This window comes from Bos javanicus, chromosome 11 (genome assembly GCF_032452875.1).
Source record: "Bos javanicus breed banteng chromosome 11, ARS-OSU_banteng_1.0, whole genome shotgun sequence".
NCBI classification, from domain to species: Eukaryota; Metazoa; Chordata; class Mammalia; order Artiodactyla; family Bovidae; genus Bos; species Bos javanicus.
Genome location: NC_083878.1, coordinates 95,336,393 through 95,357,771, shown reverse-complemented (window position 1 = coordinate 95,357,771; position 21,379 = coordinate 95,336,393). Strand labels below are relative to the sequence as shown.

At 40.1% G+C, this 21,379-nt stretch overlaps 1 protein-coding gene across 6 annotated transcripts in view; it reads left to right on the top strand.

Annotated features, from left to right (window-relative positions):
- The window catches only part of NR6A1 (nuclear receptor subfamily 6 group A member 1), a 230,232-nt gene that overhangs the window by 162,091 nt on the left and 46,762 nt on the right, over nucleotides 1–21,379 (top strand). The window lies entirely within an intron of this gene.

Genomic DNA, 21,379 nt, shown 5'->3' with positions numbered 1-21,379 from the left:
ACTTTGTTTATATTTTAAATTCCCTAATCCAGTTCACCATCTGCCAAAGCCTTATTTAGTACTGTTAATTATAGATAGTATTGGGGTCTTGAGGCCTTGATAAGGCAACCTCATTTCCTTTGGGGGAACTTAGATACTTTACGGTATAAGACTAAGCCATTGCTAATTTCTTTTTAAGTGGACTGATTTTAAAATGGATATATTCTCGCTCTCTCTCTCTCAATCCCTCTTGCTGTCTCTCATTAATAGCAAGTAGTGTTGAATTTGTATGTTTGGAATAGGCTCTTGTGTGAGAAACCCCAGTGTGCCAAAACTTTATTATTTGAGCCAGAAAAGACATAGACAGCTAAAGAAACAGCTAGAAAATGAATCTTAGTATTAAAGATTTGCTGTATTTGTTCGCTGTGTTTATACAGAGCCTAAGACTTTACCAAAAGTTTGGTTTCTCATATGCATTACTGAGTTATAGCCAAAAGAGTTTCAGATTCTTTGAGGCACTGGTATATTTCTAGGAATGACATTCATCTATGAAATGCTTTCTTAGCAAAGCTTCCCACCCCCTTGCAGCATGCCTAACATCTGCCATAGGCAGCTTTGCAGTTTAATTCTTACTCTGAGGATGCCCACTCTGGAGAAATGGGAACTTATCTCACAGCAAAATTCTTCTTTATAGTAATACTTTATTGTAATGCTCCCTTATAAATTCTCCCCCAACACTTTACCAGCATTGCTTCATTGGTTTTTATTATAAGTTGGAGGAAACAATAAAGTTTACAGAAATTATCAATTACATGCATGATCTGATATTTTTTATCTTGAACAACTTCCTCTCTTTCCCCCAGTAGGCACAGAAATTCTTTGTTAAACTAATCTGGATATACTAGCTTTTCCAGAAGGGAGTAGTTTACGAAGATTTGCTTTCAATCCTTGGAGTAGCTTAGGGGTAAGTAGAGATACCAGAGCAATAGTTATATGAGTTTGGAGGGAATAGGTCTGAAGGATTTGGATATTTTTCTACCAGTTTGAATCTGTTAGCAGTATGTAGTCCACCCATTCTGAAAGAGAAAAAATGTTTGAACAGAAAGTTCTCCCTCAGTTCTTAATTAAATATTGAAACTTCAATTTTTCTTAGCTGTTCATTGGCAGAAAATAACTATGGTACTAAAACAAGAACTTTTATAAAACAAGTGAATTTTTAAAATGTCACCTGAATCATCCATACAAAATTCTAATAAGGTATAATGAATTAACCCTACTGAAGGAGGTCTTTGAAAGCTTAAAAAGCAAAAAGAAATCAGTGAAAATGCTACTGTAAAAAAAGCATTGCCTGGTTTTAGATATTGGGCCCTTGTCCATTTAAATTAACCTTTGTCACAGCTGGGCATACAAATGTTTTGTTTTAGTTCACAGAGGGTTAACTCTATTCAAGCTTTCACTGTGGCAGGCCTGATCTGTGGAGTCATACAATCTGGTCTTTCAGCCCTGCCAGTCGCTAGGCAGGAAGTCTTATTTCTTAAGCTATCTTTCAGAATGGGGGGTTGGGATTTGGAGAAAGGTGGGTGGGGGAAGGGCCTTGGAGCATCTGTAAGGATCAATAACAGAGAGCAAGCCGCAGAGAGGCCATTGTGCACACTTCAAGATAGATGTAGCCCTTTTGCACGGCCCCTGCCTGGCAAGACAGACACCTAAAACCAAAACAATGCCACTGAATGAATTCCCTGTGAAAATAAGATTGCTGTTTAAAAGAGGAAAAGTACTTGAGTGCCCTTTTAATGTTGGGAATATTCTCATTCCTCAACTTGCTGGGATCAGGCAACCCCCACTAGAAATAACTCCAAATTGATTTTTAAATGCCTTTTGTCCGTATGCTAATACTGTATTGAATTGGAGAGGGTGATCATTTTGGTCTTAGTCACGTGCATCAAAGCTTTGAGTAAGTAGTCTTTTTTTTCTCTCTCTTTTTTTCTTTTTTATTCTAACGTTTGTTTTACCTTCTTGATATTGGAGACATCATTAAAAGAATTTAAAAAAAATTTGGCTAGGATTTGAATAACACATGTGTGGAATCCTGCTCCCCTCCCCAACAGCTGGTATTGGCTCTTGAAACTTCAACTGAGCTAAACAGATGCTCTTAAGTGTTATTTTGAGATCATTTAAACCAGATTTGTAGGCACGAAATCTACTAAAATCATAGGTCTTGTTTTAAAATACACTGAAGTTGTGATATGCTACATCCTAATGCACATTATATGGATGTTAAACAGAAATACCTGAAATACTTGGGAAAGTGAGCAAATTCTGCCAATGAAGTTATGATTTTAAAAGCACTACCAAGTTTGTTCTTTTACTTCAGCCCACATTTTCATTTTTCGAATTCCCATTTTTCAGGCCCAACTGTAACATTCCTGTTTTACTGTATCCTTTTTCAGAGGACCAAGACAGTAATTCAGTAGGTATTTTTATGATGCAAATTCTTTATGGCACTTGGAAAGAGTAATGGAGTCTTTGCTGCTTCTCTTCTGCTAAACTCCCAAATTATTGTTGACAACTGATGGTAACGACTGTGGAAAATGGAATCATAAAGAACTTCTAATGTCCTTCTTCCAGTTAAAAATCTCCCAGGAATAAATACATAAGCTAACTGGGGGTCCATAATGTGACTTGCAGATACACAAATGCAGTAAGGGGAGAGAGAAGACCTGTATTGAAAAGAGCCCCAAGTTTAATTTATTTTATGCTTCTTTAATTGAGACCTGACATATTCTCCTGGACAGTTTTGAGGCTTGAGAGAATATATCAACACTTCAAAAGATCATTCGGGTGTTTTTAACACATCTCTAACCTGTACACCTTTTCTGGGGGAAATGATATATGAAAAGAAAATTTTAATCATCACAAAAACATTGTTTTTGCCTTTCTGATGCATTGTAATTCTGAATCGCAGAAGGGATCAATTCTTTTAATGGGTATTTTCCAGAGAAATACAAATATTACTAACAAAATCTGGAAGTTCAGTTACATTTACTTTGTATTAAAATGGGGTATGAAACCTACCATGACCCTTTGAACAATGTGGTCTTTAATGTGCTTTAGGGGGAGGGCCTAGTGAAGGAAAAGCCATAAAAGTCTTCAGGGTTCAAGATGAGGTTGGGATTTTAGGCCATCGCTTTTGTCATTTTCACACACAAACATCACTGCAATCATGTTTGATTTAGCATCCTTAATACAATGAGGTGGGAGAACAAAAGGATATCAGAGGCACAAGTATGAAAGCCAAACATTCTCCCTTCCCCCCAAATTTTTTCAGATCATTCTTTTTGTGTCCTCTGCTACTGAGTCTCTCTAAGCCAAGAAAATTAGTCCCTTTATAAGAATCTTCTTTTTGCATGCCTCAGTGGTTTGCTTAGGCATTTGAAAAACAAGCTGTTTCTCAGATATTTTTTAGTTACATTAAAAGTCATGTCTCAAAGACTTGGTTAAAAACACCATAATTAGGAAAAATGCATCTACTCATATTTCAAGGTTGAGGGTTTGGGGGGGGGGGCGTTCTCAATGCACAGCTGTTTTACATATTTTGAAAAGCCTGATAGATGTAAAGGTCATTGCTAACTCTAACAGGGTCTTGATGCTCACACTGTGATCCAAGGACCTTGCATTAATTAGGATGAGAAGCATGGAAGGTCAGGAGTCAACTGACTGGTGGGCCTTGGTGAATTGTCGTTGGGGCCAATCAGAATTCGTATAAGATTTTTAGCCGTTGAAACCAAACCAAAACAAAAACAAAAAACTAAAGAACAAAAAACCTGCTGTTGCTTCCATGGCCTCTGAGCAGATCCCTTGGCCTGAATGGTAAGGGCTTGTCCTGTGCTGCCCAGATGGCTCATAAAAACTTGACTGCGTCCATTGGTTTGCTACAGACTTCCCAGTGTTGGGTTAAGAACCTCAGCAGCCTGCTCTGTCACTTGGCCAAGTCACTTGACCTCTGTGAGCCTCCATTTCCTCATATGTACAACAGTGGATGGTAATACCAATCTCCACAGGGTTGTTACAGGAATTGAATAAGAGAACCTCTGTCACAGTGCCCAACACATGCTTAACATGCCTTGACATTGAAATGAGTTTTAAATAGTAGTGAATTTAGGGAGATTAGAAAGGAGAGGATTCTTGGGTGAGGCTATGGCTGGTGCTGTTTATATTCTAGTCAGAAAAGTCCTCAGGGAGTGCCTCCATTCAGTAGGGAGCAATCAGGGGAGGAACCTTTGGAAATTGGAAAATTCTGTACAACCAGTGAGACAAGCTACTGAGTTTTCTCCTGCATCCAGCTGCTGTGCTCATATCCAATTACTGAGCTAATAAAAATGATTAGTAAGGGCCCCCCTGCAGAATTTGAAGCTTTTTTCCCTAAGAGAGGTGTTTTTTTTTTAAAACAGTTGTTTTGTTGGGAAGAAGGGATGGCTTCTGAGTGAGCAAACAGATTAAGTCATTATTAGGAAAGGAAGGATAATCATGTTAGTCTTATTTTCTTTCATGTATTTTAGGAGATAAATAGTTGCCAAGATGATTGCCATGGCCATACTTGGTGAGGTAATACCGTTGGGAATATTATTAACATGCATATCATTGTCCTGTTTAACTTTGGAGTCTTCAGTCTCTCTGCCTTGTACTTGAGAGGATGTAACAGTGATTCATTTTCTTATCTCTGTATTTAAAATTATAATTTATGTAGCCAACATTCATTGAGCCCTGGGAACACAGGTGAATCAGACATAATTCCTTACCTGAATTGCAGCTCCCCCTTTTCAGCTACAAAGAGGGAGAAATAATTTTAATGTTATTTAACAGATATTAACATTATCAGAGTTTTAATTTTTATTTATTTATATATTTTTTGGCCACACAGCATGTGGGATCTTAGTTCTTTGACCAGGAATTGAGCGCTTGCCCCCTGCAGTGGAAGTGTAGACTCTTAACCACTGGACTACCAGGAAAATTCCTCACTTAGAGTTTTTGATAAACACAATGGAATACTACTCAGCCATAAAAGGGAACGAAATTTTGCCATTTGCAGCAACATGATTGGACTTGAGGGCATTATGCTAAGTGAGATAAGTCAGACTAAGAAATACTATATGATATCACTTATCTAAAAAATACAAGAAGAAGCAGACTCACAGTTACGGATAACAAATTAGTGGTTACCAGTGTGTTCAGTTCAGTTCAGTCACTCAGTCATGTCCGACTCTTTGCAACCCCATGAATCACAGCACGCCAGGCCTCCCTGTCTATCACCAACTCCCGGAGTCCACCAAAACCCATGTCCATTGAGTTGGTGATGCCATCCAACCATCTCATCCTCTGTTGCCCCCTTCTCCTCCTGGCCCCAATCTTTCCCAGCATCAGGGTCTTTCAAATGAGTCAGTTCTTCACATCAGGTGGCCAAAGTATTGGAGTTTCAGTTTCAACATCAGTCCTTCCAATGAACACCCAGGACTGATCTCCTTTAGAATGGACTCGTTGGATCTCCTTGCAATCCAAGGGACTCTCAAGAGTCTTCTCCAACACCACAGTTCAAAAACATCAATTCTTCGGCACTCAGCTTTCTTTATAGTCTAACTCTCACATCTGTACATGACTACTGGAAAAACCATAGCCTTGACTAGATGGACCTTTGTTGATAAAGTAATGTCTCTGCTTTTTAATATGCTGTCTAGGTTGGTTGTAACTTTCCTTCCAAGGAGTAAGCATCTTTTAATTTCATGGCTGCAGTCACCATCTGCAGTGATTTTGGAGCCCAGAAAAATAAAGTCAGCCACTGTTTCCACTGTTTCCCCATCTATTTGCCATGAAGTGATGGGACCGGCTGCCATGATCTTCGTTTTCTGAATGTTGAGCTTTAAGCCAACTTTTTCACTCTCCTCTTTCACTTTCATCAAGAGGCTCTTTAGTTCTTCTTCACTTTCTGCCATAAGGGTGGTGTCATCTGCATATCTGAGGTTATTGATATTTCTCCTGACAATTTTGATTCCAGCTTGTGCTTCCTCCAGCCCAGCGTTTCTCATGATGTACTCTGCATAGAAGTTAAATAAGCAGGGTGACAATATACAGCCTTGACGTACTCCTTTTCCTATTTGGAACCAGTCTGTTTTTCCATGTCCAGTTCTAACTGTTGCTTCCTGACCTGCATACAGGTTTCTCAAGAGGCAGGTCAGGTGGTCTGGTATTCCCATCTCCAGTGTGTGTGGGGGTACAAACTTTTGGGTATAAGGTAGGCTCAGGATGTATTAATACAGAGCAGTGGGAATACAACCTATATTTTGTAATAGGGCTTCCCAGGGGGTGTTAGTGGTAAAGAACCTGCCTGCCAACGCAGGAGACATAAAAGACGCAGGTTCGGTCCCTGGGATGGGAAGAGCCCTTGGAGGCGGGCATGGCAACCCACTCTAATACTCTTGCCTGGAGAGTCCCATGAACGGAGGAGCCTTGCAGGCTATAGTCCATAGGGTCTCAAAGAGTTTGACACAACTGAAGTGAGTTGGCACACATACACGCACATAAATGGAAAGCAACCTTTAAGCTTGTATAAAATATTTAACATTTAAGGGAAAAACCAGGTTTTGAGGGCAGTTGCTGGGAGAGGAAGAACATTTGGCTGCCAAAACATTATTCAAAACTGGCAGTAAGTTTTGTTTGCACTTTGGGGCCTTATATTCTTTAGTTTTTTGACTAGTTAGACATTTCTTGAAGCATTTTTGCTGTTACACATGTGAAAAGTAGAATATTGAAATACTTTTCTATTTTTTTAATAAAACTTGAGTCCTGGAATGCAGTTGGTAAAAATGTGGAGAGAGACTGAATCTTTTTTCTCTGTTTCTCTGTTAGCATTCTGTTCATTGAGCAAAACTTTTTACTTCCATGAAATTTCAGCAAGTGGATGTGGTGACTGTAGCAACCTAGCTTTGCTTTTCAAAGGAGCTGATAAGTTATGGATAACTTATTAAATGTCAGATATATTTAATTAAGGATTTCCCTGGTGGCTCAGACGGTAAAAAATAAGTTTATTAACTAACTGCTCTACAGCAAATGCATGTTTTAGACCTTTAAAAATAAAGAAAGAAATACCATCCCAGTGGCTGTTTAATCCCTAAATACATATACTTGAGTCTGTGCAAATGAGAAATGTGTAAATGAAAGTCTTGGCATCCAGTAGCTGCTGGTCATGAAGTCTTGGCTGTTGTTACTATTATAAGAATATGTATACATGCACACACTCACAAGTGTGTGAAAAACTCGTTCATGGTTTTCAAGTGTGCCACGAGATAGTTGTTGATTGCCGACAGCAAGAAAATCTACCACCCTCATATCTTGTATTGATGGGGCAGGAGAAGGGTTTGGTGATGGTGTGCTACAATTAATTTCTTTCCTTGTCTTTAGGTATAGTCCATGCAACTGTTTTAACCATATCACATATTTAAATGGTACTTTAAGAAACTGACCATCACATTGTCATTAGGATTCTAGGTCGCTTTTGAATGTGTGGAAATTAATTCTCCCTCAGCACCTCTGCTCTTGTCCTCACACACCTCTGAGTCATATACACTAAAACACTTGCCATAAGGGTTACAAATCTGATACCAAAGAAAAACTACCAATCATAGAATATGTTTTAGTAGGGAAAGATCATCATATGTCATATGCTGAAAAATATTTGAACTTAGTTTCTTAATTCTTTTTTTCCACCAACCAGTAGTCTTACCAAAGAAAGAGAATGATGAATGTCTAGGGAGTCTTGGGGAGTGGTGGAGAAGGAGTGTTAGTTTTATGAAAGTACTGATCCAGGGCCTTAGGGAAGCAGAACCCTGTGGTTCTGATGGCTACATTAGTAAAATCATGTGAGTGTAATTGTGAAAGAATGCTTATGTACATTATTTAAGTTTCATAATTTATGGTCTTAATAATGAGTACAGAGAGACTCTAGCACTTTTTCTGAACAGTGTTTTGAAAGTAGTTACAAAAGACTTTTTGGCAGTTAGAGTGTGAATCTCATAATGCAACATGTCTGTGTTCTGGCCCTGCATGGTAAATCTGGTCAGAATTCTGGTGAAAGTAGCCTTTTGGTAAGGCAGTGTGGCACATGTGGTTTTACTTAAAGCATGCTCATTTGTCTCTCTTTCACCAGGACCTTAGAACTGGGCAGCAACCTTGGTAGCTAAGTACTGAGCTTTGAGCATTGGCATAAGGTTTTTGGGATGGCTCACCAGTTATTCAACTAGAGTTCTTACAAACTGTGCACTTGAATTTGCAAGTAGAGAAACTGTGGCATTCATTCAGCTGACATTCACTAGTGGTTTCCTTATGTTTAGTTATTGAGCTATGTATATAAGGATACAGAAAAATGAAGATTCTCTTCCTGCTCCGTAGAGCTTACAGTCTAGCAGAGCAAGATAGGTAAATGCAAAAAAAGTGGAAGTGAAAGTCTCTCAGTCATGTCCTACTCTTTGTGACCCCACGGACCATACAGTGCATGGAATTCTCCAGGCCAGAATACTGGAGTGGGTAGCCATTCCCTTCACCAAGGGATCTTCCCAACCCAGGTATTGAACCCAGGTCTCCCACATTGTAGGCGGATTCTTTACCAGCTGAGCCACAAGGGAAGCCCAAGGATACTGGAGTGGGTAGCCTATCCCTTCTCCACCGGGTCTTTCTGACCCAGGAATAACTGGAGTCTCCTGCATTGCAGGCCGCTTCTTTACCAGCTGAGCTACCAGGGAGTCCCAAGTGCAACAAAGTGAGGCACGATAATAGCAATCCTGGAAGGTACAGAGGAAAGAGTGCTCTTTTTTTTCCCCCTCCTTTTTGGCCACACCGTGCAGCACACAGAACTTTGCCCACCAGGGACGGAACCCATGCTCCTTGCAGTGCAAGTGCTGAGTCTTAACGACTGAACCATCAGGGAAGTCCAAGAGTGCTCATTTCTATTTGGACTACCAGGTTAGGCTTCAACCAGAAAGGCATTATGACAGCTTGGTCAGCGTTTGTCAGGCTGGTGAACTGGGAAAGGGGACTCCCAGGCAGAAGGAGCAGTGTAAGCAAACGCACGAGAGTACAAAACAACCAAACAGGGTGCCGGGTGATACCAGGTCCACATATACAGAAGCACTGCTTGATTTGAGATGCCAGAGAAACCCTAGAGAGAGCCTTGGTCTGTGACTGGATATCCCTGCACTTGATGTGCAGAAGAGAACCCTCTTCACATTCCCTTCAGTGTTCCTCTTGCAAATATGTTGAAGAGATTAATGTACTTTGCTAGAAAAGGGCACGGGTCCACCCCAGAACTGGAGGCCTGGACATGACTGCTTCTGAAATTTAGGGAGAGTGTGCTATAACCATACTTAACTTTGTTACAACTTGGCAGATACTACAGAGGGAGAAGCCTTGGTTAAGGCCCCTTGTGTTTTGTATTCATCAAGCCACACTAGGTTGTTGTGAGCATCATATTTTCCTGTGACCCTGACAGGCAGGAACATGTCCAAAGGAGAAGGCAGATGAGCAGTGTGGTAAGGGCAGTAGAAATCATGTACTGTGTAAGTCAGTTTTGCAAACTAGGAATATTAAACTCTGAAGGCTCAAAACTCTTCGTAGAAATAGGGAGGGAGCAGCCTGGTGGGCTGCCATCTATGGGGTCGCACAGAGTCGGACACAACTGAAGCGACTTAGCAGCTGCAGCAGCAGGCTGGTTCAGATCGGGCAGTGTCCACAGCTTGATTAAGATGAGAATGGTGTTTTTTGTTTGCTTGTCTGTTTTTGGTTTGGGGGGTGGTTGTGTTTACTTTGTTGTTGGTTTTTTGTGTTTTTTTTTGGCTGTACCACATAGCTGGTAGGATCTTCGTTTCCCAACCAGGAATTGAACCTGGGCCCCTTCAGTGAAAGTGCCCAAGATCAATATATTTTATTACAGGGAGCCATATTTAAGCATCAGGAGCCGTAGTAACTACTCTCAACCCTTATGAATCCATGTGGTATAACACCTCTGCTTCACTTCATATCCAGCCCTCATCACCACCACTATCACACAGATGAGCAGTAGCAGCTTCTGCTTTTCTAAAACAAGGCCATCTTTTTGGAATTCACAGTTCCAGAGGCACAGAGTTCTCAAATATTTATTTAGTGAATAAATATCAAGAGATTATTTGAAGCAAGAAGTAATGATTATTGAATAGTGAATCAGTGTCTACTTTATACTTCCAATTTTAAAATTACTTATTTGTTTAGAGTATAATGTGTGGATCAGAGTTATCTATTAATGAAATATCTATCTATATATGTTTTCCCCTCCTCAGAGAAGACGCCTCAGACTCAGTCTCTTTTTTCCTAAATAAACAAGGAATCCTTAAAAACGAAGAGTCCCGTTAACAATCCAAATAGGACAAACCTAGCTCTTCTAGGCTTTTTTCCTCCAAATGGAAAACCTAAATTTGCATGAACATGAAAACTGTTTTCATTGCAAATGGAAACTTGATTCCTAGCTCAAAAATTGCTACATATAAGACACAGGTTGGAAATAGGGACTTTGGTCTAAAATGTTATGTTCTTACCCCTACCTGTTGAGTGATGGGGTAATATTTTCCCTAAATTATTTTCTGTGGCATTCAGTTAATTGTAATTTGTGAACCATTTCGTTTCCAGGCCTCTTCCCATCTTTTGTTCAGTGACCTAGAAGGATAATTCCCAAACATTCAGTTAATACCAATCTTGTAAATTGCTCACTTGTTTTCATTCAACTGATGTCATTTTTTAGAAATGTCCTTTGTGAAACTACATCTGTGGCCTCAGATGGATTTTTATAGTGGTATGTGTAGAGGAGGTAGAGTATATTAGTAGAGGAGAAATCCTATGATTTTTACTTATTTCTGTTTAAATTGTATATTCACAAATTACATTTTGAGGGTCAGATCAGATCAGTCGCTCAGTCATGTCCGACTCTTTGCGACCCCATGAATTGCAGCACGCCAGGCCTCCCTGTCCATCACCAACTCTCGGAGTTCACTGAGACTCACGTCCATCGAGTCAGTGATGCCATCCAGCCATCTCATCGTCTTTCGTCCCCTTCTTCTCCTGCCCCCAACCCCTCCCAACATCAGAGTCTTTTCCAAAGTACTGGAGTTTGAGCTTTAGCATCATTCCTTCCAAAGAAATCCCAGGGCTGATCTCCTTCAGAATGGACTGGTTGGATCTACTTGCAGTCCAAGGGACTCTTGTCAAGAGTCTTCTCCAACACCACAGTTCAAAAGCATCAATTCTTCGGTGCTCAGCCTTCTTCACAGTCCAACTCTCACATCCATACATGACCACAGGAAAAACCATAGCCTTGACTAGACGAACCTTTGTTGGCAAAGTAACGTCTCTGCTTTTGAATATGCTTTCTAGGTTGGTCATAACTTTCCTTCCAAGAATTAAGCGTCTTTTAATTTCATGGCTGCAGTCACCATCTGTAGTGATTTTGAAGCCCAGAAAAATAGAGTCTGACACTGTTTCCACTGTTTCCCCATCTATTTCCCATGAAGTGGTGGGACCGGATGCCATGATCTTCGTTTTCTGAATGTTGAGCTTTAAGCCAACTTTTTCACTCCCCACTTTCACTTTCATCAAGAGACTTTTTAGTTCCTCTTCACTTTCTGCCATAAGGGTGGTGTCATTTGCATATATGAGGTTATTCCCAATTTCATTTTTGTCACACCACCTGAAGCCTGCATTTCAGATAGTGGTAACCTATAAAACTGAGTGCAGTCAGTACTTAGTCTGTGCAGCTGATCACAGTCTAGTGAGCACCTGTACTCTCCATTTCCTAAATCTGGCCTTCATCACAGTCTGAAAAGCAGGTTTTGATAAAAATCAGTTTCCAAATGTAATTTACGTAACCTGAGCCACTGGAATGGGTAAAATGCTCTTCGTGAGGTTGGGGCGGTATTTGTGTAGCAGCAGGGCTGAGTGGACTCATGAGAGTAAGAGGCATTTTGATAACAGTGTTTGGTCTGCGTTTAAGTTAAGGTAGACCCTGTTGCTAATATGAAGGTACTCAGTGCTCACTCACAGCATGGTAAGAATACATCTAGTTGCACAGATTTTGTTGTGACTCTTGTTGCTTCTTTGGTGGTGTTTTTTCTTTTTTAAAGGCAGTGGCAGCACTGAGGCTGTCTTTATATGTGCCATGCTTCTCTTTCTGTACCCCACCCCAGCAGGAGATAGTTAGCTGTAATGGGAAGTCTGTCTTTGGCAAATTAGTAAGGTTGAGATTCAGATCCATCACTGACTGGATATGTGACCTTGAGTAAGTCACTTTTCTTTTCTGACCCAAAACATGTACCTTTATCTTTTTCTTAATAAAAATTAAAAAATTTTTTTACATTTTATTTCATTTTTTTTATTTTGAAAATATGTCTGACATACAGTCTCCTTTTTTAAAGGCTTTGTTCTTACGTTTATCTTCTTTAAATGCATATGAATTTCTCCTAGTTAAAAAAATATGTTGATGTATGGCAGAAACCAGCACAACATTGTAAAGCAGTTAGTGAAGTCGCTCAGTTGTATCTGACTCTTTGCGACCCCGTGGACTGTAGCCCACTAGGCTCCTCTGTCCATGGGATTCTCCAGGCAAGAATACTGGAGTGGGTTGCCATTTCCTTCTCCAGGGGATCTTTAAAAAAGGAAAAATAAACATCTGCTTAAAGCTATTGCTTCTTCCTGCAAAAGTTTTTTCTATCATTCTTGTGCGTAGTCTCTCAGTCGTGTCTGAGTCTTTGCAACCCCATGGATTGTAGCCTGCCAGGCTCGTCTGTCCAGGGGGATTTTCCAGGCAAGAATACTGGAGTGGGTTGCATGCCCTCCTCCAGGGGATCTTCCCAACCCAGGGATAGAAGCTGGGTCTCTAGCATTGCAGGCAAACTTTTTACCATCTGACCCATCATTCTTGAATGAGTAATACTACTTATTTTATTTCTTTACCACTCACATGTTTTTAACTGAATCTGATTTTTGTTCTAACCAGTTACTGAAACTTCTCACCAATGACCTTTGAGCCTTTTCTCCTCACACTTTTTGACCGGCATTGTGTTTGATAGTGTTCTCTTCTTTGTGCGACCTTTTTTGTCCCTTATATTTCTCATAATCATGGATTTATATTCTACCCTTTTCTTCTTTGATCATGTCATCTCACTTTCTTTCCCTAACTTACCTTCCCCTCTCTGTGTCTTCATTTGATCCTCCTGCTGCTTCTCTGGCTTGCCAGGTGGTGCTGGTGGTAGAGAACCCGCCTGCCAGTACAGTAGACATAAGAGATGCAGGTTCGATTCCTGGGTCAGGAAGATCCCTGGAGAAGGAAATGGCAACCCACTCCAGTATTCTTGCCTGGAGAATTCCATGGACAGGAGCCTGGTGGGTTATAGTCCATGGGGTTGCAAAGAGTTGGACACGACTGAAGTGACGTGGCACACAGCACAGCTGCTTCTCCACACATGCCTTTCCTCCTTAAATTTCTAGTCTGCTGCCGCAGCGTCAACTCTCCCATGTGTTGATGACTCCCACAGCCTTCATTCTTACCTTAACCGTTTGTCCTGTAAATAATTCCCTTTAGAAAACTTCTGCTTGACTCTCCCCCAGCATCTTCTCTTAAACTAAAGCCATTGATTTTTGTCCCTCACTCAGCTTTTGCTTTACTCTATTAGTGATATCACATTTCTCACAACCACCTTCGTTTAACACCTTGAGTTCATTTTTTAATCACTTTGCTATCTCATCCTGTCCTTATCCCAACTCTGGAATCTAGTCAGTCAACAAGCCATCTCTAGGGCCCCTACACTTTCTTTTCACTTTAGTCTGGCCATTTGATTGTTACCATATTCCTGTTACCTAGATGCTCATGCCGTCCATCTTGTGGCAATCTGCACATCATTGTGAAATTAATATTTCTAAAATACTGCTTTGATCTAGCCATAGCTTTATTTAAAAATCTCAGTAGCCTTTTATCAGTAGGATAAAATCTTTGGCCTCCTTTGTGAAAATGTCTGGTCACGTCTTTTGTCGAGCTTTCTCCTGCATTGCTTCTTTCTTATTGATGTATAGAAGTTTTATATATTTTGGATATAAGCTCTCTGTAGGTTGTATGTACTACGTATGTCTATTTTCATACCGTGACTTGCCTTATCACTCTCTTGAAGTTCTTCATTTTACTGTAGTCTAATGTTACCAATGTTTTCCTTTATATTAGTGCTTTATCTTTTGAGTGGTGTATTATTTTGCTTTTGATATTTGGGTTTGCTTTCTCCTTGGAATTCAGTATTTTACATGGTGTCAGGTAGGATCATGTCTCATTTTTTTCCCCACATAGACATTTAATTGTTCCAACATTGTTCATTGAAAACTGTTACTTTCCTCACTGCTCTGCAGTGCCACTAATAGGTTAAATATCACATGTTTATGATTATATTGTAGGATTCTTCATTCAGTTCTTTTGGTCTGTTTGTCTACTTGTAGGCCAGTAAAACATATCTTAATTACTACAGCTTTAAAATGAATATGGTAGGTCAAGTCATCTTATTTTTCTTAAATATTTGCTCTGTTTTGTTCGTTTACATTTCCATGCACATTTTAGAATTTGCTTGTCAGGTTATACACACACAGACACACACACACAGTTGGGATGTTGTTGTTCAGTCACTCAGTCGTGTCTGACTCTTTGCGACCCCATGGACTGCAGCACACCAGGCTTCCCTGTCCTTCCCCGTCTCCCGGAGCTTGCTCAAACTCCTGTCCATTGAGTCGGTGATACCACCCAACCATCTCGTCCTCTGTCATCCCCTTCTCCTCCAGCCTTCAATCTTTCCCAGCATCAGGGTCTTTTCTGATGAGTCCGTTCTTTAGCCAAAGTATTGGAGCTTCAGCTTGGGATGTTGAATGGAATTTTACTAAATCTGTGGATCTTAATAATAACTCTTCCAATCTACTAGCATAGTATACCTCTCCATTTACTGGAATCTTTTTCAATTTAGTAATAAACTTCAATAGACTTCAATTTAGTAATAAACTTAGAAATAGTTTGTTAAATAAGTACATTAAAATTTTTCTGTAGAGATGTCTTTATTAGATTTACATCCTAGGTATTTTATATTTTTTGATGCTATTATAAATGGTATCTTTTGAAATTTCATTTCTGTTTGTGACTAGGATAGAAATATAGTTAGTTTTTGTGTATTTCTTATTTTACTGTGCCGATTAGAGCCTCCAGTACAGTGTTGAATATAAGTATTGATAGTGTACCATCCTTGTCTTAAAATCTCAAAAAAAAGGTTTGTTGTTTTTTTTTAAAGCTTTTCACCATTAAGTATGATATTTGGTATAGATTTCTTTAGATAGGGGCTTCCCAGGTGGACCAGAGGTAAAGAACCTGGTTGCCCATACAGGAGACACAAAACGCAGGTTCTATCCCTGACCCAGGAAGATCCCCTGGAGGAGGAAATGGCAACCTACTCCAGTGTTCTTGCCTGAAAAATTCCAGTGACAAAGGAGCCTATCTGGCTGTAGTCCTTGGGGTCACAAAAGAGGCAGACGTGACTTAGCAACTAAACAACAACAACAAAGATGGCTTTATTTTGTAGATCTCTCTATGGATCTGGAACTTGACATTTCTACTTCTAAAGATTAATCAGTGTCCATATAGACCCTCACTGAACTCTCCATCAGCCCTTCTCTCTCTACGCCAGAGTGTTATTTAACATGTGAAGAAATGAGACTTAATATGATAGTTCCTATTTCCTGCTCTAGAATAATTTCTGATTAAAAATAAATTCTTAAGATTATTTCTAAATTTTGGAAGACTATAGCAAAGAAAAGCATGTTACCTTTCTTGGTAATAATGCCCATGTGTGGTTACATTTCCCCTTCATGAATCTTAGAGCCTTGTCATGGCAAAGGGTCTTGCATAACTCAGTGAAGCTACAAGCCATGCAGTGCAGGGCCACCGAAGATGGATGGGTCGTAGTGAAGAGTTCTGACAAGTCATGCTCCACTGGAAGAGGAAATGGCAACCAACTCCAGTATTCTTGTATCAGGAACCCCATAAGCAGTATGAAAAGGCAAAAAGATATGACTACTGGAAGATGAGCCCTCCCAGGTTGGAAGTTGTCCAGTATGCTACTGGGAAAGAGTGGAGGACAATTGCTAATAGGTCCAAAAAGAGTGAAGTAGCTGGGCCAAAGCAGAAATGATGCTCAGTTGTGAATGTGTCTGGTGGTGAAAGTAAACTCTGATGCTATAAAGAACAATACTGCATAGGAACTGGGAATATTAGACCCATGAATCAAGGTAAATTGCATGTGGTCAAGCAGGAGATGGCAAGATTGGACATCGACGTCTTGGGAATTAGTGAACTAAAATGGACAAATGGGCAAATATAACAGAGATGACCATTATATCTGCTACTCTGGGCAAGAATCCCCAGAAGAAATGGAGTAGCCCCCATAGTCAACCAAAGAGTCCAAAATGCAGTATTTAGGTGCAGCCAAAGAACTTCCCTGGTAGCTTAGATGGTAAAAGCATCTGCTTGCAATTTGGGAGATCTGGGTTTGATCCCTGGGTGAGGAGGATCCTTTGGAGAAGGAAATGGCAACCTACTCCAGTACCCTCACCTGGAAAATTCCATGGATGGAGGAACCTCGTAGGCTACAGTCCATGGGGTCGCAAAGAGTCAGACAAAACTGAGCGACTTCACTTTCACTTTTCAAAGCCAGAAAAACATCAACTCTGCTTCATTGAGCGCTAAAGCCTTTGACTGTGGATCACAACAAACTGTGGACAATTCTTAAAGAGATTGGAATACCAGACCACCTTAGCTGCCTCCTGAGAAACCTGTAGGCAGGTCAATAAATAACAGTTAGAATTGGACATGAAACAACAAACTGGTTCCAAACTGGGAAAGGAGTTTGACAAGGCGGGTATTGTCACTGCTTGTTTAAACTTATAGGCAAAGTACATCATGAGAAATGCCAGGCTGGATGAATCACAAGCTGGAGTCAAGATTGCCAGGAGAAATATCAGCAGCCTCATATATGCAGATGATACCAGTCTAATGGCAGAAAGTGAAGAGGAACTAAAGAACCTCTTGATGAGGGTGAAAGGAGAGTGAAAAAACTGGCTTGAAACTCAGCATTAAAAAAATTAAGATCGTGGCATCCGTCCTTTCACTTCATGGCAAATGGAAGGGAAAAAAATGTAAGCAATGACATATTTTATTTTCTTGGGCTCTAAAATCACTGCAGATGCTGACTTCAGCCATGACAGTAAAAGACACATGCTCCTTGGAAGGAAAGCTGTGACAAACCTAGACAGCTTATTAAAAAGCAGAGATGACACTTTGCCAACAAAATTCCCTACAGTCAACTAGTGGTAAAGAATACACACACACACACACGGTTTTTCCAGTAGTCACATATGAATGTGAGAGTTGGATCATAAAGAAGGCTGAGCACGGAAGAATTGATGCTTTCAAATTGTGGTGCTGTAGAAGACTCTTTGAGAGTACCTTGGACAGCAAGGAGGTCAAACCAGTCAATTCTAAAGGAAATCAACCCTGAATGTTCATTGGAAGGATTGTTTCTGAAACTCCAATACTTTGGTAACCTGATAACAGCCAACTCACTGGAAAAGGCTCTGATGCTGGGAGAGATTGAAGGCAAAAGAAGGGGGCAGCAGAGCATGAGATGGTTAGATAGCATCACTGACTCAGTGGACATGAATTTAAGCGAATTCTGGGAGATACTAGAGTATAGAAGAGCCTGGTTTGCTGTAGTCAATGGGGTCATAAAGAGTCAGGCACAACTTAGTGACTGAAAGAGTGGTTGCATTCATTTCTCATGAGTAACCAGCAAGCCTCCTTGAGAACATTTTGCAGGAAAAAATTTGTGGGCAGATCGTCACTGTTTTACATATAGAAGGGTAGGACATAAATTGATTTATCTGCAGATATTTGTGGGTAACTCGATAGTCTTGCTGAAGCTTAGTGGACTATACTGGCTATTTGAAAAGCGAATGAGATTGTTTTGAGGCAAACCCAAGTTAGAGGTGTCTAGCACCAAAGTTAAGACATTATATACCAATTGTTTCTTCTGTTTATGCCCTCCTCTGCTTTCACTTGTCTAACTGATAGTCATACATTGGAACTTGCCTCCTCTATGAAATCTGTTATTATCTTACTCTGCCACCAGACTAACTGAATACTCCTCCTTTGTGCTAGTGGAATTTTTTAAGTTAAAAAAAGAAAAAGACAGTCAACAATATTGTTGGTTTGTAAAGCTGTTTCATTCTAATATAGACCATGAGGAAGCTAGAGCTCCATGTTATTTATAGGTAATCTGTTAATTCATTGATTCTCACAACAATTCCTTGAAGAAGGGAATCTGATCCACATTTTATAGAAAAGAAACTGAGGCACCTCTGGCGAGGTTTAAGAAGCTTTCCAAAGTCACACAGCTAGCAAGTCACAGACCCTAGATTATTCAAGCCCAAGGATTCTGACTCTACAGACCAAGTTCTTAATCTCTATGTTCTACTGCCTCTGCTTAGAAGATTTTGTAGAGCTGACAGTTGTATCTTTCCTTTCCATCTTTGAGTTGAGACTTACCTTGCCATGGGCCTTGAGCTCAACTCTATACCTCCCCCCCCAAAGCTTGATCCCTTGACACCAGACAAATCTGTTTATCTAATTCCAGTCTTCTCAATTAAAGCTTAAAAGTTTCTAAAAACTCTTAGTTTCCACCCTCCTCTCTTACTCTTGGCAAAAGGAGCAAGAGAGAACGATTCCAACGGTTTTTACTTCACTGTTTGATTTTTTCCCCTTATTTATCAATTTTCAGAATAATGAGTTGGCGTCATAGCATCTTCCAGTGGTAACTAATGAGGTTCTCTGTTTTAATATTATAAATGAATTGATTTTAATATTTGAAGTGTTTTAATCCATTGCCATCGTCATTATTTTTGATGATAGTCTTCCTTTTAGGCCAGTGGGAGGCTTTTATATTGCTCCCTGTATCCTTTTGACATGACCCTATTGTTAGTCTAGGGTAGTACAAGACTCATCTTTTGTATTGTTGTTGTTCAGTTGCTAAGTCATGTCTGACTCTTTGCAACCCCATGGACTGCACCATGTCAGACTTCCCTGTCCTTCACTATCTCCCAGAATTTCCTCAAACTTATATCCATTGAATCAGTGATGCCATCCAACCATCTCATCTTCTGTCGCCCGATTCTCCACCTGCCTTCAAGCTTTCCCAGCATCAGGGTCTTTTCCAGTGAGTAGACCCTTGGTATCAGGTGGCCAGAGTATTGGAGTGTCAGCTTCAGCATCAGTCTTTGCAGTGAATATTCAGAGTTGATTTCCTTTAGGTTTGATTTTTTTGCTGTCCAAGGGACTCTTGAGAGTCTAATCCATCACCATAATTCAAAAGCATCAGTTCTTTGGCACTTAGCCTTCCTTATGGTCCAGCTCTCACATCTGTACCTGACTACTGGTAAAACCATAGCTTTGACTATACAGACCTTTGTTGGCAAAGTAATGGCTCTACTTTTGAATATGCTGTCTAGGTTGGTCATAGCTTTTCTTCCAAGGAGCAAGTGTCTTTTAAATTCATGGCCACAGTCACTGTCTGTAGTTATTTTGGAGCCCAAGAAAATGAATTCTGTCACTGTTTCCACATTTTCCCCATCTGTTTGCCATGAATGATGGGACTGGATACCATGATCTTAGTTTTTTCTTTCTTTCTTTTTTTTTTTTTTTGTTTCACTGTGGTTTTATTTTTTTGTTGTTTTTCAGTTGCCTGATCTTAGTTTTTTCACTCTCCTCTTTTACCTTCATCAAGAGGCTCTTTAGTTCCTCTTTACTTTCTGCCATAAGGGTGGTGTCATCTGCATATCTGAGGTTATTGATATTTCTCCTGGCAGTCTTGATTCCAGCTTGTGCTTCATCCAGCCTGGCATTTCTCATGACATACTCTGCATTTAAATTAAATAAGCAAGGTGACAATATACAGCCTTGATGTACTCCTTTCCCAATTTTGAACCAGTCCATTGCTCCATGTCTGATTCTGTTGCTTCTTGACCTGCATACAGGTTTCTTAGGAGACAGGTAAGGTGGTCTGGTACTGCCATCTCTTTAGGAATTTTCCACCATTTGTTGTGATCCACAGTCAAAGGCTTTAGCATAGTCATTGAAGCAGAAGTAGATGTTTATCTGGAATTCCCTTGCCAGCGGATGTTGGCAATTTTGATCTTTGGTTCCTCTGCCTTTTCTAAATCCAGCTTGAACATCTGGAAGTTCTCAATTCATGTACTGCTGAAGCCTAGCTTGAAGAATTCTGGGCATTACCAGGCTAGCATGTGAAATGAGCTTAATTGTGTGGTAGTTTGAACATTCTTTGGCATTGCCCTTCTTTAGGATTGGAATAAGAACTGACTTTTTCCAGTCCTGTGGCCACTGCTGAGTGTTCCAAATTTGTTGGCATATTGAGTGCAGCACTTTAACAGCATCCTTTTAGGATTTGAAGTAACTCAGCTGAAATTCCATCACCTTCACTAACTTTGTGTAGTAGTGCTTCCTAAGGCCCACTTGACTTCACATTCCAAGATGTCTGGCTTTAGGTGAGTGACCTCACCATTGTGGTTATCTGGGTCATGAGGATCTTTTTTGTATAGTTTTTCTGTGTATTCTTGCCACCTCTTCTTTTTCTTCTTTCCTTTTTTCTTTTTATTTTGCCACCTTTTTTTAGTCTCTTCTGCTTCTGTTAGGTCCTTGCCATTTCTGTCCTTTATTGTGCCCATCTTTGCATGAAATGTTTCCTTGGTATCTCTTAATTTTCTTGAGATATCTAGTCTTTCCCATTCTATTGTTTTCCTCTATTTCTTTGCATTGTTCACTTAAGGCTTTCTTATCTCGCCTTGCTCTTGTCTGGAACTCTAAATTCAATTGGGTGTATCTTTCCCTTTCTCCTTTTCCTTTCACTTCTCTTCTTTTGTCAGCTAATTGTAAGGTCTGCTCACACCACTCCAGTATTTTTGCCTTGAGAATCCCATGAACAGTGTGAAAGGCATCTTTTATATATTCTCCCTCAAACCTGAAATCACATGTTTTTCTTAGGAGTCCTGGCTCCTGTTCACATGAAGTGGTATTTTTAGAGTACACAGTCTGAGCCCTTCCACCTTCTAGTATTCCTGATCAAGGCAAACATTCTGTTTCCCTGTAAGTTAATAAGAGTCTTCTCTTTCCTACACTATTATTTAACCCATTGCTATTTGTGTAGATAGCAAACTCCCTTGTCAGAGTTTCGAATACCTATCATAT